We start from the raw sequence: 15887 nt of genomic DNA, 5'->3' as shown, positions 1-15887 counted from the left end.
AATGGCCCAAATAGCCTTGTATCCTATTCTAACCGGGGCCAAACAGATTACTGTGCATAACCCACAGGCAGGACTTGAGTGCATAAGTGCTCTTCTCACTTGTGAATGATCCCAGCGACTGGTTTTCAGACGCATGCTGCTTCCTACAGTGGAGGTGAAACGTCAGTCTGCACCTTAAGCGAACGGGGGAGGGGGGAGGAATGGAAAATTGGCTTGGTGCTTGTGCAGCCAAAAGATATGCATCCAGACTCACGCTCAAGATGGAGACTGCAGACTTGATTGAACGAGTGTCTGCTTAGTGCTGCTGCAGATCTCAGGTTACTCCTAGAACTATTGCATTTTGGGAGAGAAAAAGAAAAATGCACTGACCTTCTCTCATTTTTCAAAATGTATAATCCAGCAGATGCCCACACCTGTCTCTACACAAGGTGTAGATCTGGTCCTTTGAGTGGAGGGGGGAAGATGCTAGGAGATCCACTTCACAGGCTCTTGTGGCCTCTCAGCCACTCTCCCTGGGGAGCATAGGATTGCTCCCTAAATAAATAAAATAACTATGGTGGCCTGGTGTGTTTGAGAGAAGCGTGTGAACACCTTAAGGGTGTTGCCTGCTCTTTTTAAGACTGGATTTAAAGAGAGAATAAGAGATCAGTCATTTTGTGGAGATGACCAATTTGAAGAGCATGGTAGGCAATTTTGAACCCCCAAATTTGAACCCCCAAAACTTAATGATGAGTCATAATCATCATAATCATCACCAATATATCTCAAGCATGGTTGAAATAGGAAGAGGGTTCTTCTGTAGGTTGTGAGTCCTGATCAGGAAGGAAAGAGAAACAGGGCAGTCTTCATATTAGAAAAGTTGGAGATTAATTTTAGGCAGGGGGGGGCCCTCCAGATGTGGTGGGACTCCAAGGGCTCGGCCATAATGTCATTTAATGTGGACAACAAGCTTCCTGGACCTGCATTAATTCTCCACTGTCCCTACAATGTTCTCCCCCAAATCACTGCCTTTTCACCTACCTCGATCCAGATTTTCTTATATCACACCTTTAAAGCACATGACTTCCCCAAGAGAATCTTGGGAGCTGTGGTTTGTTTTTTTTTATATAATAATTTTTTTATTCAAGATTTTTATAACAACACAAACATATAACACATACATAAACAAACAAAGAACAAAAACAAAACATAAAACATGTACCATTTCATATCTTAGTTTCTTATACCTTTCTTCCCCGACTTCCTCATGCCTCCCTTTTCTGTATTCCAAATTCTTATCGATTACTCAGCAAATCTTCCCTTATTTTAAATTAAATTTAAACTAATCTTCCTTATTTTCCTTGTCTTAACCATTACTAATAGTAACCATTTACTTTCCAGTCCAACATCATTCTAACTTTCGTTAATTTTGTAATATTTCTTTAAATAGTCCTTGAACTTTTTCCATTCTTCTTGCGCTGCTTCTCTTCCCTGGTTTCGGATTCTGCTCGTCATTTCTGCCAGGCCCATGTAGTCTATCACCTTCATCTGCCATTCTTCCAGTGTGGGTAGTTCTTGTGTCTTCCAGTACTTCGCAATAAGTATTCTAGCTGCTGTTGTAGCGTACAAAAAGAAAGTTATATCCATCTTTAACACCCCCTGTCCAACAATACCCAAGAGAAAGGCCTCTGGTTTCTTAGGGAAAGTATATTTAAATACCTTTTTAAGTTCATTATAGATCATTTCCCAGAATGCCTTAATCTTCGGGCATGTCCACCAAAGGTGAAAGAATGTACCCTCCTTTTCTTTACATTTCCAACATTTATTATCAGGCAAATGGTAAATCTTTGCAAGCTTGACTGGGGTTATGTACCACCTATATAGCATTTTCATAATGTTTTCTCTTAAAGCATTACATGCCGTAAATCTCATCCCGGTGGTCCACAACTTTTCCCAATCAGCAAACAAAATATTATGACCAATGTCCTGAGCCCATTTAATCATAGCTGATTTAACCGTTTCATCTTGTGTATTCCATTTCAGCAGCAAATTGTACATTTTTGACAAATTCTTAGTACTGGGTTCTAACAATTCTGTCTCCAATTTTGATTTTTCCACCTGGAAGCCAATTTTATTGTCCAATTTAAACGCTTCATTTATTTGATGATAGTGCAGCCAATCTCTCACCTTCCCTTTTAATTTCTCAAAACTCTGCAATCTCAATTTGTCCCCTTCCTTTTCCAAAATTTCCCAGTATCTTGGCCACTTCGACTCCATGTTTAACTTTTTAACTGCCTTAGCTTCCATTGGCGACAACCACCTTGGAGTTTTATTTTCCAGCAAATCTTTATATCTGCTCCAAACATTTAATAGTGCTTTTCTGACAATATGGTTTTTGAAACTTTTGTGTGCTTTAACCTTGTCATACCACAAATATGCATGCCACCCAAAAATGTTATTAAAACCTTCCAAATCCAAAATGTCTGTATTTTCAAGAAGCAGCCATTCTTTCAGCCAGCAGAAAGCTGCCGCTTCATAGTATAGTTTAAAGTCTGGCAGGGCAAACCCCCCTCTTTCCATTGAATCCGTTAATATCTTAAATTTAATTCTGGGCTTCTTGCCCTGCCAGACAAATTTAGATATATCCTTTTGCCACTTCTTGAAACAGTCCATTTTATCCATTATTTGCAATGCTTGGAACAAAAACAACATTCTTGGCAATACATTCATTTTTATAACTGCAATTCGACCTAACAAGGAAAGCTTTAAGTTTGACCAAATCTCCAAATCTTTTTTCACTTCAGTCCAAGTTTTTTCATAATTATCTTTAAATAAATTCACATTCTTAGCTGTCATGTTTATACCCAAATATTTCACTTTTTTAACCACATTCAACCCTGTCTCATTCTGAAACCTTTCTTTTTCAACCTGTGTTAAATTTTTCTCCAATACCTTTGTCTTTAGCTTATTCAATTTAAATCCTGCCAATTGACCAAACTCTTGGATTATTTCCAAAACTCTTTTCGTACTAGCTTCTGGTTCTTGCAATGTAAGTACTAAGTCATCTGCAAATGCTCTCAATTTGTATTGTTTAGCTCCGACCTGAATCCCTTTAACCAACTGGTCCCTCCTAATCATATTAAGCAAAACCTCCAGGACCGATATAAAAAGTAGTGGGGAGATAGGGCACCCCTGACGTGTCCCTTTTTCAATCTTAAATTCTTCTGTAACCACATTATTTACAATTAATTTTGCTTTCTGTTCAGAGTATATTGCACCTATACCATTCTCAAACCCTTGGCCTACCCCCATCCCCCGGAGGTTCTTCAACATAAAACTCCAAGAAATGTTGTCAAAGGCTTTCTCGGCATCCACAAATATCAAAACAGCCTTGGTGTTTATATTCACTTCCAACTTTTCCAAAATGTCAATTATATTCCTTACATTGTCCGACAAATGCCTTTTTGGAAGAAAGCCCGCTTGGTCCCCGTGAATCTCCTCCATCAAAACTCTTTTCAGTCTCTTTGCTAAAATGTCAGCAAAGATTTTGTAATCCACATTCAATAACGAGATGGGTCGGTAGTTTTTAAGTTGGGTCTTTTCAGTCTCTGTCTTTGGTATAAGTGTAATGTAGGCCTCTCTCCACGTATCGGGTGCCCTTCTCCCCTCCATAATCTCATTGCAGACTTCCTTCAAAGGTTGTATCAGCTCTTCCTTCAAAACTTTGTAATATTTGGAAGTCAGTCCATCCGGTCCGGGGGATTTGCCCAGCGTCAAGCCTTGAATGGCATCTTCTATTTCTTGTGCTGATATCTCCTGGTTCAAAATTGTCTTACTTTCCTGCGAAACCTTTTTCAGTCCATTTTCCTCGAGGAATTGTTGTATATCCATTTCTTTCTGCGGCCCTTGTGTGTATAGTTGTCTAAAGTAGCTCTGAAAACAGTTCCTAATTTCCGCTGGGTTACTTATGTTCTTTCCTTCCACTTCTATATTTGTTACCGTGTTGAGTTTTTGTCTCTTCTTTATTTGCCAGGCCAGTAACTTGCCACATTTATCAGCAGATTCAAAGGTCTTTTGTCTCATTTGCTTAATTTTCCACTCTAATTCTTGATTCATCAGTTCCATATATTGTGTTTGATAAAATTTAATTTCTCTTAGGATCTCTTGCGATTTTGGCTTCAATCTTAATTTCTTTTCCCCTTCTTTTATCTTTTCCAGGATTTTTTCCTTCCTCCCATTTTGCTTTCTTTTCTTTAATGTATTTTGTTGTATCAAAAACCCTCTCATCACGGCTTTACTTGCGTCCCAGACTATTCTTTTTTCTACTTTAGTCCTTAAGTTAATTTCAAAATAATCTTTCAAAGCTTTTTGGGCCTTCTTGCAAATCTCCTCGTCTCTGAATAAGGTGTCATTCATTCTCCATCTGAAGGAGCCAGTTGTTGTTTGCCTCATCACCATCTTTACTGCATTGTGGTCGGAGAAAGTTTTTGGGCAGATTTCCACTTTCTTTATGTTCGGCGCCATACTGCTAGTCACCCAAATTTGGTCAATCCTTGTCCATGTCATTTTGGCTTCAGAAAAGAAGGTTCCCTCTCTTTCTAATGGATGTTTTGTTCTCCAAATGTCAATCAAGTCCATATTGTCAGTCATTTCAAAAAAAGTCTTTGGTAATCTTCCATCTTTTGTCACTACCTGTCTTTGTGCTTTGTCCATATTTGTTGAAACTACTCCATTCATATCTCCCATCATGATTAAATTGTAATCCATATAGTCCATCAAGGTCTCATGCAACTTCTTAAAAAATTCAGCTTTCCCTTCATTTGGTGCGTAGATTCCCACTATCAGATACTTTTCTCCTTGAGATTGAATTTCAATTGCCAAATATCTTCCTTGTTCATCTTTAAAAATTTGTTTCGGTTGCAACTTTTCCTTTGCATAAATCACCACTCCTCTCTTTTTTACTCTGTCTGAGGATATAAATTCTTGTCCCAATCTTTTGTTTATTAATAATTTTCTATGTGCTCTTGTCACATAGGTCTCTTGTAAACAAATCAAGTCCAATTGGTCTTTCTTTAAGGCATGAAATATATTTTTTCTTTTTCTGGGAATATTCAAACCATTACAATTCCAGGTTAAAAGTTGCAGAGCCATGATGGGATTATTTACTCTTTCCTCCTACAGCTCCCAATTTTTGTTCCTCGTTTGTCGGTGGTTCCGTATCCGTATCTAATGAAGGATGCCCTTGTCCTGGAAACGTCTCTTTCTGTAGGTCTTCTTCGTGTTCTCCTAAGAACTTGTCTTTATCACTCACTGTCTTTATTCTTCTTTTCTTCCCCTTGTATTTAAAAGACAAGCCTTGGGGAAACTCCCACCTGAATGGTATGTAGTTCCTTTTCAGCAGTGTCACCAAGTCCTTGTAGAGTCCTCTTGCGTCCAAAATACTTTTGGGAATGTCTTTAAAAATCTCAATATGAAAATCTTCAATTCGAAGGGTTGTTTGGTAATGCAGGTTCAATATTTTGTCTCGCTCCTCCTTTGATCTTAGAGTTATTAAGCAGTCTCTGGGTCTGTTCTTCCTCTGCCTTGTTCCCAGTCTAAATGCACTTTCTATCTTAAATTCTTCCTTATCCAACTCCTGCTTCCAAAATTCAGAAAATTCTTTTGTCAGATAGTCCACCAGGTTGTCACCTTCCTTTTCCGGCACAAGTCTGATCCTTAAGTTCCTCTCCTTACGTTGCATATCCTGCATAGAGAGTGCCAGCTCATACTCATCTAGTTTCCTGTACACTGGTGGAAACTTTTCCTCAGCAGCAGTTGCAATTTCTTTAGCTTCCTCAGCTATCTTTCGTGTTGTAGATGAGTCTTCCAATAATTTCCCAATTGCTTCTGCATTTGAGTTCACTTTGTTCCCAAGGTCAGTTATGCTTTTTGTATTTAAGTCAATTTTCCCAGAGATTTCTTCAATTTTCTTATTTGTTTCAGCAACTTGTACTTTAGTTTCTGCGCCTTGCTTTTTTAGTTCCTCCAAAGAGTCATTTATCTTCCCCAATACCTTAGCAAATGATTCTTCTGAAGACATTGTTTTCACTTTTGCCTTTGAGACAATTGTAGTTCCAGAGGCTCCTGATACAGAAGCCCTTCTTTGCGTGGAAAGATCCACTTTGTATTGTCTGCCAGATCTCAAGGTTGTTTCTTGTGAATCCTCTTTCTCTTTACCATCTGCCATAACAAAGACTTTTGCTCAAGGTCATTCCCACACTCTTGAGCTGTCAGACAAAAGTTCTCAAATTTTAAGCTCCACTTGTTGCTGAAACAATTTATAAGTCCTCTAGAGGGCGTAAAGTTAATTCTTTACCTTCAAGTTAATCCCACGCTCTCCAGAAAGCAAGCAAAAGTCCTCCTAGTCCCTTTCAATTATTCTTTTCTCTTTCTGAAGAATCCAAGTCAATAATGTCCTGCAAGTAACTTTACTGTGCAACAAAATAGATGTTTCAAGTTGAGAGTAACCAAAGTCAATTACGGATACTTTTTTACCTTCCTATAGTGACAGTTCTTAGCCGGTTCCTTTTCTCCGGCAGTCCGGACCCCAGGTATAAGAGCAGCGGTAAATAGCTCAATTTCTTTTTAAACTGGCAGGAAAACACTTTAGAGTCTTCTTCCCCCCCCCCCCTCCTGCCTTCGGGGAGGGAGTTCTTTGCTTGGTGGTGGATTTCTTAGTTCCCACAACTCTCCTTTCAAACAGTTACAGCTTAAATGCCTTTCGCTTTGATCTTGCTACAGAACGGAAAGCAGACTTCCTTTTTGGTGCTTGTCCGTCTCGGTGCCCAATTTCTTTAATTTTAGTGTCCAATTATATTTTAGCGTTCAATCCTACTCACGGATAGTTGCTCTTTTTAATCCAAATTCACCGGAAGAAATCAGCGCTCTCCGCTAATGGCGACGCGGCTTCGCTTCGCAGGCTGGGTGAAAGCGACTCTCAGCACCGCTCCATACACCCTCCGCTGGTCCGCAGCCTTTAAAAAGGCTATTTCACAATGTCGGGGGGGCGCAAAGGTGCCCGCCGAGTCTCCAGTTCACAGGCTACGCGTCTGTGATTTTTGAGGGTCCCCGCTCCGCCGTAGCTGCAGGACCCGAACCCACGAAGCAGACCTCTCCCGGAGCTCTGGGAGAGATCCGCCATTAAGCGCTGGCGCTAACCGGAAGTCTCCGGGAGCTGTGGTTTGTTAAGGGTGGTGAGAAATGGAGCTCAGTGAGGGAGAAACCACAGCTCCCATGATTCTTTGGGGGAAGTAATGTGCTTTAAATGTTTGGGGTGGATCTGAAAAGGAGAGGGTATGAGAAAATCCTGACTGAGGGAGGGGAAAGTGTGGAAAGGCAGTGATTTAGAGGGAAACGGCATATGGACAACAGAATGATGCTAAATTCACCTACCATCCACAGCAAAGGACAAAATGGATGAGCTTCAACTCCCATTGCAAGAGCTGATGGGAGATGGAATCAATTAGTATCAATAATAATAATAATAATAATAATAATTTATTATTTGTACCCTGCCCATCGGGCTGAGTTTCCCCAGCCACTCTGGGTGGCTTCCAACAAAGATTAAAAATACATTAAAATGTCACACATTAAAAACTTCCCTTCAGATGTCTTCTAAATGCCAGGTAGTTGTTTATCTCTTTGACATCTGATGGGAGGGTGTTCCACAGGGCGAGTGCCACCACCGAGAAGGCCCTCTGCCTGGTTCCCTGTAGCTTTGCTTCTCGCAGTGAGGGAATTGCCAGAAGGCCCTCGGCGCTGGACCTCAGCATGCGGGCAGAAGGATGGGGGTGGAGACGCTCCTTCAGGTATACTGGGCCAAGGCCGTTTAGGGCTTTAAAGGTCAACACCAACACTTTGAATTGTGCTCAGAAACGTATCAGGAGGGACATATCCTTGATTTTAGGTAATATCCCAGGTAACAACTGATCCAGACCCTTCAATCACCACCTGAGGCCCTTCTTTGTGTATCCCCTCCATGAGAGGTCAGCAAGGGGGCAACATGAGAGCGGGCCTTTTCTGCAGTGGCATAACCCACCCAGGGGGTCCGTGGCACCATTCACGTAAAGAAAACTACCATAGAGATATCAAAATTTTCAGAAGTAGGGGCTTGGCTTTTGAAAAACAGGCGGTCTGCAGTACTTGGCTAATTGGGAACCACTGATTTGTGGCTGTGTGTGTGTGTGTGTGTGAGTGTGTGTTATTGTTTTTGTTTGTTACTATGTTGTGTATTTTTGTGTTTTTAAATTGTAAGGTGCTGTGTGATCCTTAGATGAAGGGCGCTATAGAAATTTAATGTATGAATGAACGAATGAATGAATGAAGTCAGTATAGACATATTGTGTAGTATTACCAACAGATGCCTGTTGTCTTTGTCCATGGAGTTTTCTTGGCAGGGATACTGGAGTGGCTTGTCAGTTCCTGCTCCAGGTGGATCACATTTAGTCAGAACTCTCCACTATGACCTGTCCATCTTGGGTGGCCCTGCACAGCATAGCTCATAGCTTCTCTGAGTTACTCAAGCCCCTTCACCACGGCAAGGCAGTGATCCATGAAGGATCCAATACTTTGGCCACCTCATGAGAAGAGATGACTCCCTGGAAAAGACCCTGATGCTGGGAAAGATGGAGGGCACAAGGAGAAGGGGACGACAGGACAAGATGGTTGGACAGTGTTCTCAAAGCTACCAACATGAGTTTGACCAAACTGCGGGAGGCAGTGGAAGACAGGAGTGCCTGGCGTGCTCTGGTCCAGGGGGTCACGAAGAGTCGGACATGACTAAATGACTAAACAACAACAACAACCAGCAGATGGGGGGTATGTTATCATCAGAAAGCAAAGTCCCCTTCATTGGAGGTTTTTAAGCAGAGATTGGGTGGCCATCTGTCATGGATGCTTTAGTTGAAATCCCTGCATTGCCTGGGGTTGGACTAAATGACCTTCAGGAGTCCCTTCCAAATCTACAATTCTATGATTCTACATTTGGCTAGAGTCCAAAGTAATCTTTTGATTTTCCTCAATGGTGACATGCGGTCTATAAAAAAAAAAGCTAGTCATGTAGATCAGTAAGGAAAATTCTAAAATCCACAGCTGGGCAAGGCTTTCTTATGACAGGGCTGGACAAATGCCGGCTCCCTTGGCCTATAGAGCGAGATGAGCACGCAACTCCAGAGTCGTCCGCGTCTGGACCTAATGGTCAGGGGTACCTTTACCTTTACCTTTTACCTTTACACCCCTGACCCTTGGCCTTGATGGGCTGGGGCTGATGGGAATTGGAGGTCTGAAGGTGGCAGCTTCTCTGCCTCTGCTTTATCAGGACCACACACGAGAAGTGAGCAAGCTTTCCAGTTCTTGAAAAGTCAGTGGGAACAGCATTCCCCCAAATCTCCACCATCTGGGGGAAACTCACCAGATCCTTGTGCTGATGAGTTAACACAGGCTTTAATCATCCCTTTGTTTACATCATCAGGAGTAGTTAAGAAGCATAAGGAAGGTGGGCTTTAAAAAAATAAAGAAATTAGAGTCTTTATAGGGAATGTGATGAGGGTTTTTTTATTTTCAAGCTGTGACACACGCACTTAGTTATATCAAAGGGGAAAAATGAAGCAGATTAATGTACAGTTGATAAGGACACAGAGAATTAATTGTGAGGTGGAGAACCTACTGTTTTTGCACCCTTTGTGTACCGTGGTGTGGGTCCCACCCCCCAAATACTAAGGAGCAACCAGTTTGTGCTGGGACGATGAGAATAAATACTAAAGTCTGGATACAGATGGGAAAACATAAAGGGGAATTCTAATCTGTATAACGGGTTACAAGGACAAAGGGATACGGGTTGACTTTTGTTTCAAATTACAGAGTGAGATCTCACAAATGCCTCTCTGATCCCCAAATCACAGATGGCAAGCTGTGATCTTGCACAGGCTCCCCAGCCCCCAACCCTCTGAATTAATCACCATTCTGGAATAGCCATCACTCCCGAGTTCTGTACTTGCCATTATTTATATGGCTCAGAATGTCTCTTTCACCCATAAACATGGGAGAAAAAGAGACTGACTCTTTTTTTCTTTTTTCTTTACTACTCTCTGGTCTCTCTGGGGTGGTTAAAGGGATTCCAGTGGTCACCAATCCCATTAAATGGTTACGTGTTTTGCAAGCGTAATTCCATAAGATCAGGCCCAGGGCCCATCTACTCCAGCAATCCTGCTCTCACAGTGGCCAAATCAGCAAACAGGGCCTGAGCAGAGCAGTCCTCTCCCCTCCTGTAAAAGTAAAGGTAAAGGTAAAGGGACCCCTGACCATTAGGTCCAGTCGTGGCCGACTCTGGGGTTGCGGGGCTCATCTCACTTTATTAGCCAAGGGAGCCGGCATACAGCTTCCGGGTCATGTGGCCAGCATGACTAAGCCGCTTCTGGCGAACCAGAGCAGCGCGCGTGTCAGGGAACTGCCATCAGGGCTGGAGGGAGAGAGCAGGCTCCAGAGGGACTCCAGAGAGCACACCAGGATGGGGAGAGGCAGCCCATCTTCTGGGGAAGAGAATCAGCGTAGCACCAGTGGAGAAGGGGGGCAGATGGGGGAATCGGTGAGGCGGTCCCATGACTCCTTGCCGGGGACCAGCGGGGAGAGTAAGGGTCCTCCGCTGCCCACACCCTCCTTGCGCAGAAGGCTTCCGCGCAGGGACAGTAGGCAGAGACTAGGCATCAAAGAGCTTCTTTGCTGGAAGAAGTTCAAGAAACACCCACTGACGGATTCTGCCAGTGATTGAGACAGCCACGAGTGAGTGGCTGTCCGGACAGAAAAGGTTCACTCAGGCAACCCAGCCAGGTGTGGCGCCGGTTTACGCACGAGCAACCCCTAGAACCATTACAGCGCGGAAACGCTGTTTACCTTCCCGCCGGAGCAGTACCTAATAATAATAATAATAATAATAATAATAATAATAATAATTTATTTATACCCCACCCATCTGGCTGAGTTTCCCCAGCCACTCTGGGCGGCTCCCAATCAAATGTTAAAAACAGTACAGCATTAAATATTAAAAACTTCCCTGAACAGGGCTGCCTTCAGATTTCTTTTAAAGATAGGATAGCTGCTTATTTCCTTCACATCTGAAGGGAGGGTGTTCCACAGGGTGGGTGCCACTACTGAGAAGGCCCTCTGCCTGGTTCCCTGTAACCTGACTTCTCACAATGAGGGAACCACCAGAAGGCCCTCGGTGCTGGATCTCAGTGTCCAGGCTGAACGATGGGGGTGGAGATGCTCCTTCAGGTATACAGGACTGAGGCCGTTTAGGGCTTTAAAGGTCAGCACCAACACTTTGAACTGTGCTTGGAAACGTACTGGGAGCCAATGCAGATCTCTCAGGACCTGTGTTATGTGGTCCCGGCTGCCAGTCCCAGTCACCAGTCTAGCTGCTGCATTCTGGATTAATTGCAGTTACCTTCAAAGGTCACCTTCAAAGGTAGCCCCACGTAGAGCGCATTGCAGTAGTCCAAGCGGGAGATAACTAGAGCATGCACCACCCTGGTGAGACAGTCCGCGGGCAGGGAGGGTTTTAGCCTGCATACCAGGAGGAGCTGGTAGACAGCTGCCCTGGACACAGAATGAACCTGCGCCTCCATTAACCTGCGCCTCTATTTATCTACTTGCCCTTTATGTGCTTTTGAACTGCTAGGTTGGCAGGAGCAGGGACCGAGCAATGGGAGCTCACCCTGTTGCTGGGATTCAAACCGCCGACCTTCTGATCGGCAAGCCCTAGGCTCTGTGGTTTAACCCACAGCGCCACCCATGTCCCCTCCTGTAGTTTCTAGCAACTGGCATTCAGAAGCATCACTGTATATGACTGTGGAGGCAGAGAAGAGCCATCACATCTAGTAGCCACGAACAGGCTTATCCTCGAATAATTTGTCTAATCCTCTTTTAAAGCCATCCAATCTGGTGGCCGCCGCGGCCACCTCCTGCAGGAGGGAGTTCCACTGACCAAGTTCCCATGTCCAGTTCCTCCAGCATCATCTCCAGGTAAGGGTGGAAACTATGCCTGTCTGAAGCCCCGGAGAGCCATTCCTGGGTGTAGACCAGCTGTGGTAGATGATGGGCCAATGATCTGAATTGGCGTGGCTCCTTCTTCCCAGTCCCTGATCTGAAAGTTCAAAACGCAGCTGAATGGCACTGGCAATCAGGGAGCAGAAGCTGATATGCGGGCTGCCTAGTGCTGGTGCCAGTCTATTTTGTGTGCCAGGCAAGGCTAACTACTTAGAATCATAGAATCGCAGAGTTCGAAGGGACCCTGAGGGTCATCTGGACCAACCCCCTACAATGCAGGAATATGCACCTGCAACCTCGCATCGGCACCACGCTCTAACCAACTGAGCTACCCTCCCCACAAAATTTCTAACTTCAGTTTTCTTGTAGGAAAAAAAATGAAAAGCACAGAACTTTGATATGGCTAGATCTGTTTTAAATTGCAAGAATAAGTAATGCAGCCATCTTTGATTATTTTTCTCAAGCGCAAAAGAAAACATTTTAGCGCGCAAATCATTTTGAGTAATCTTGTGAATTGTGGTATTAAAATTTAAGTCTCTTAAATGTTTCAATTTCAGGCACATCAAAATATCACTTTGCATGCTTTTTCCTGTGCAAATTTTGTCACCGGTACTTTTAGTAGCTAATCTGTCAAAACTTGTTGAAAACCCTCATCATACCTGCAGTTGGCTTGTAGCTGAATTTAAATCACTTTCCATATTTTGTAGTAGCTTGCTTGCAAAATGGACTAGCGTGTAACAATGGATGCTACAAACTTCAGTTCACAAATTGCATGTGCAAGGGCCTTGGTTTCAATTTGGGAAGTGTTTCCAGATAAACCTTTTAGGCTTGTGTCATCAAAGACATATATTAAAGCATCACATATGCTACCAAGATGATATGCTGTATCTCAGTGGTTTCAAAGCATTGATCGAATTCTCCCATCTTGTTTCACTTCAATGGCTTAACAGTTATGGCTAAGTTTGATAAATGGCTGGTTAGAATTTGCCAATGCTGAGTCAATGCAGATAAATAATTTTAGATCCGTTGAACTAAACTGAACAAACTCGTTGCTTCCAGACCTAAACAGACCCATTACGTAACCTCCAACCTACCCTACATGTATGAGTTACTTCAAAAACAATGACGTTCTTCAAAGTATAAGATACAAGCAAAATATTATCAGGAATTTATAAGATACAACAAAAACGAATCTGTATAAAACTGTGTCTCTCAAAGGTCAGTGCTGAGCCCCTCTGAGGTGTGGACTCTAAACAGCTGCCCAGTTGGCCTAATGATAGCACTAAACACTCATTTTTTTAGAAAAAATAATAATATGTATTTATTGATACTTATTCAAAGTTATATTAAAATACATACCCATTACAAAGTTATTGTTTTATACAGTAATATACTGAGATGAAACATCTGCTTAGTCTAAAAGAGAACAAAGTCCAGAGGAAGAAAAAAGACAAGAAAAGGAGAAAGCTAAAGAAAGAGAAAGTGATAGAAAAGGAATAAAACCAAAAACTCCATGATCAAGGGTCTGTCCCCTTTAAGACTGCCAGTCTCTCTCCAGGCAAAACAGCAGTTTTGAGCAATGCATTTTACAATACATGGTGACCACAGAAGGCACTTAGAAATAAGGTGGTGTTGGGCACACTCCAAATGCAGCTTTGGGACACCACAAATCACACACTCACACTTACAGGAGAGTGTCCTCTGTGAGATGCTCTGGCTCAGGGGTAGGCAACCTAAGGCCTGTGGGCCGGATGCGGCCCAATCGCCTTCTCAATCTGGCCCGCAGCTGATCTGGGAATCAGCATGTTTTTACATGAGTAGAATGTGTCCTTTTATTTAAAATGCATCTCTGGGTTATTTGTGGGGCATAGGAATTCGTTCATTATTTTTTTCCCAAAATATAGTCCGGCCCACCAAATGGTCTGAGGGATGGTGGACCGGCCCACGGCTGAAAAAGGTTGCTGACCCCAGCTGTCTGGCTGGTACCACTTCATTCAGGTCCAGGACTGCCAAGCACCCTCGGCCCATGCCAATCAATTCCTGGTATATGTAGAGATGAATAGGGAGCTGGGATTGTTCACCCCAAATGATCAAGCCCAAATGACACACTGAAATAACTAGGAGATGGCTGCCTTTGAGATCTCCTAAACTGGCACCCTGCCCAATGCCTTGTTTGGGTGTAAGACGCTGTCAAGAGTACTGATGCTACTACACCTTTTTTCTCGATTCCTTAATCTGGAATAACTGTGATACCATCATCACAAACAAGAATGCTGCTTTTTAAGGTTAGGGACAATAGGGTTCCCCCCCCTCCAGAGAGTTCAATAAAGCCCCCTCAACTCAGAGATATGAAAGAGGGGTCATAGGCCACCGTGCCAATATTTATCCCACTGCTGCCTCCAGTTAAACGGGTTGGGCAGGCTTAAGTATTGCCTTGAAACCTGCCAGACCTGTTTCGCCAGAAGAGACAAGGAGACAAAAGATGGACATTTGCACAGCAGGGACAGAGCCATAGGCCAGGTGGGCACAGGTTCAAATTCTGGCTCCTCCAGTTAAAAGGGTGGGGAAGCAGGTGACGTGGGAGACCTCTGCTTAGATCAAAGCAGGTGATGCAGAGATAAAGGCCGGGCAATGGTCTGGTGTGGTACCCAGCGACATGGGAAGCTGTGTCTCCCTGCCTCAATGCTCTTAAAAGTGATTACCGTATTTTTCGCTCTATAAGACGCACCAGACCACAAGACGCACCTAGTTTTTGGAGGAGGAAAACAAGAAAAAAAAATATTCTGAATCTCAGAAGCCAGAACAGCAAGAGGGATCGCTGCGCAGTGAAAGCAGCAATCCCTCTTGCTGTTCTGGCTCCTGGGATAGCTGTGCAGCCTGCATTCGCTCGATAAGACGCACACACATTTCCCCTTACTTTTTAGGAGGGGAAAAGTGAGTCTTATACAGCAAAAAATACAGTATCTGTCTCCGGTCTTTCCAAAGACACAGGTGTCAAAAGGAGGGTCAGAAGGCAGACAGAACCCAAGATTTATAATGAATTGGAAAAAATGTTGAAATATACATTTCTTAAGAAACCAGAAGCCTTTCTACTTGGAATAATAGGTTTGGAATTGCCAGAGAAAGATGTTAGATTGTTTTTGTATGCCACAACTACAGCTAGAATTTTGTTGGCCAAAAATTGGAAACTACAAGAAGTACCAACAGTGGAGGAATGGCAGATGAAGATGATGGATTTGGGGGAGCTAGCCGACCTGACCAGAAGAGTCTGTGACCAGAGGGAGGAGGAGCACCCAAGAGGATTGGAAGAAATTCAAAGATTATTTAGCTAAATATGTCAAGATAACATAAATAGAATTACTTGTGAGTACCAGATAGGCCTAGGATTTAAAAATGTGATGTTGTAAAATACTATGTTAAAATTAAAATGAAAAGAAAGAAAGATGTAATTTGACCAAGTAAATCTTATGTGAAAGTAGTTTTGGAAAACTGCTACAATGGACTATATGGAAACTCAGCTAGGGGGATTTGAGTTATTTAACAATGTTTAAAAAAAAAAGGAATTATTATAGTTAGAATACATGTTTGGTTGCTTGGTTGGTTGGTTTTTGATGTTTTTTTGTTTGATATAAAATTGGAAAATCAATTTGAAAATTTGAAAAAAAAGAAAGAAGGCAGACAGAACCCACTCTTTAACTGCTGCAGTCCAGTGAAGCTGGCCTGCATCAAATGGCCCCACACTTTGAGGTTGAAACGATGCCTTCAACTGGGGTTCCCCCAACTAATCCCATCGCTGTGCAGCCATCGACAGCTGAAGGTCATTTGCG

At 43.0% G+C, this 15887-nt stretch overlaps 1 long non-coding RNA gene across 1 annotated transcript; it reads right to left on the bottom strand.

The window, feature by feature from the left end:
- On the bottom strand, positions 1 to 7472 carry LOC310769261. The gene is made up of 3 exons (XR_014551585.1): positions 7411 to 7472; positions 254 to 330; positions 1 to 143 (listed from the first exon to the last, which is right to left on the bottom strand). It is a non-coding gene; the product is annotated as an uncharacterized lncRNA (long non-coding RNA).
- Positions 7473 to 15887: the final 8415 nt, after the last annotated feature.

The sequence above is a fragment of the Podarcis filfolensis genome (assembly GCF_964270895.1).
Source record: "Podarcis filfolensis genome assembly, chromosome: 8".
NCBI classification, from domain to species: domain Eukaryota; kingdom Metazoa; phylum Chordata; class Lepidosauria; order Squamata; family Lacertidae; genus Podarcis; species Podarcis filfolensis.
Note: the sequence above shows the minus strand (reverse complement) of the source record. Positions and strands in the feature narration are given on the sequence as shown.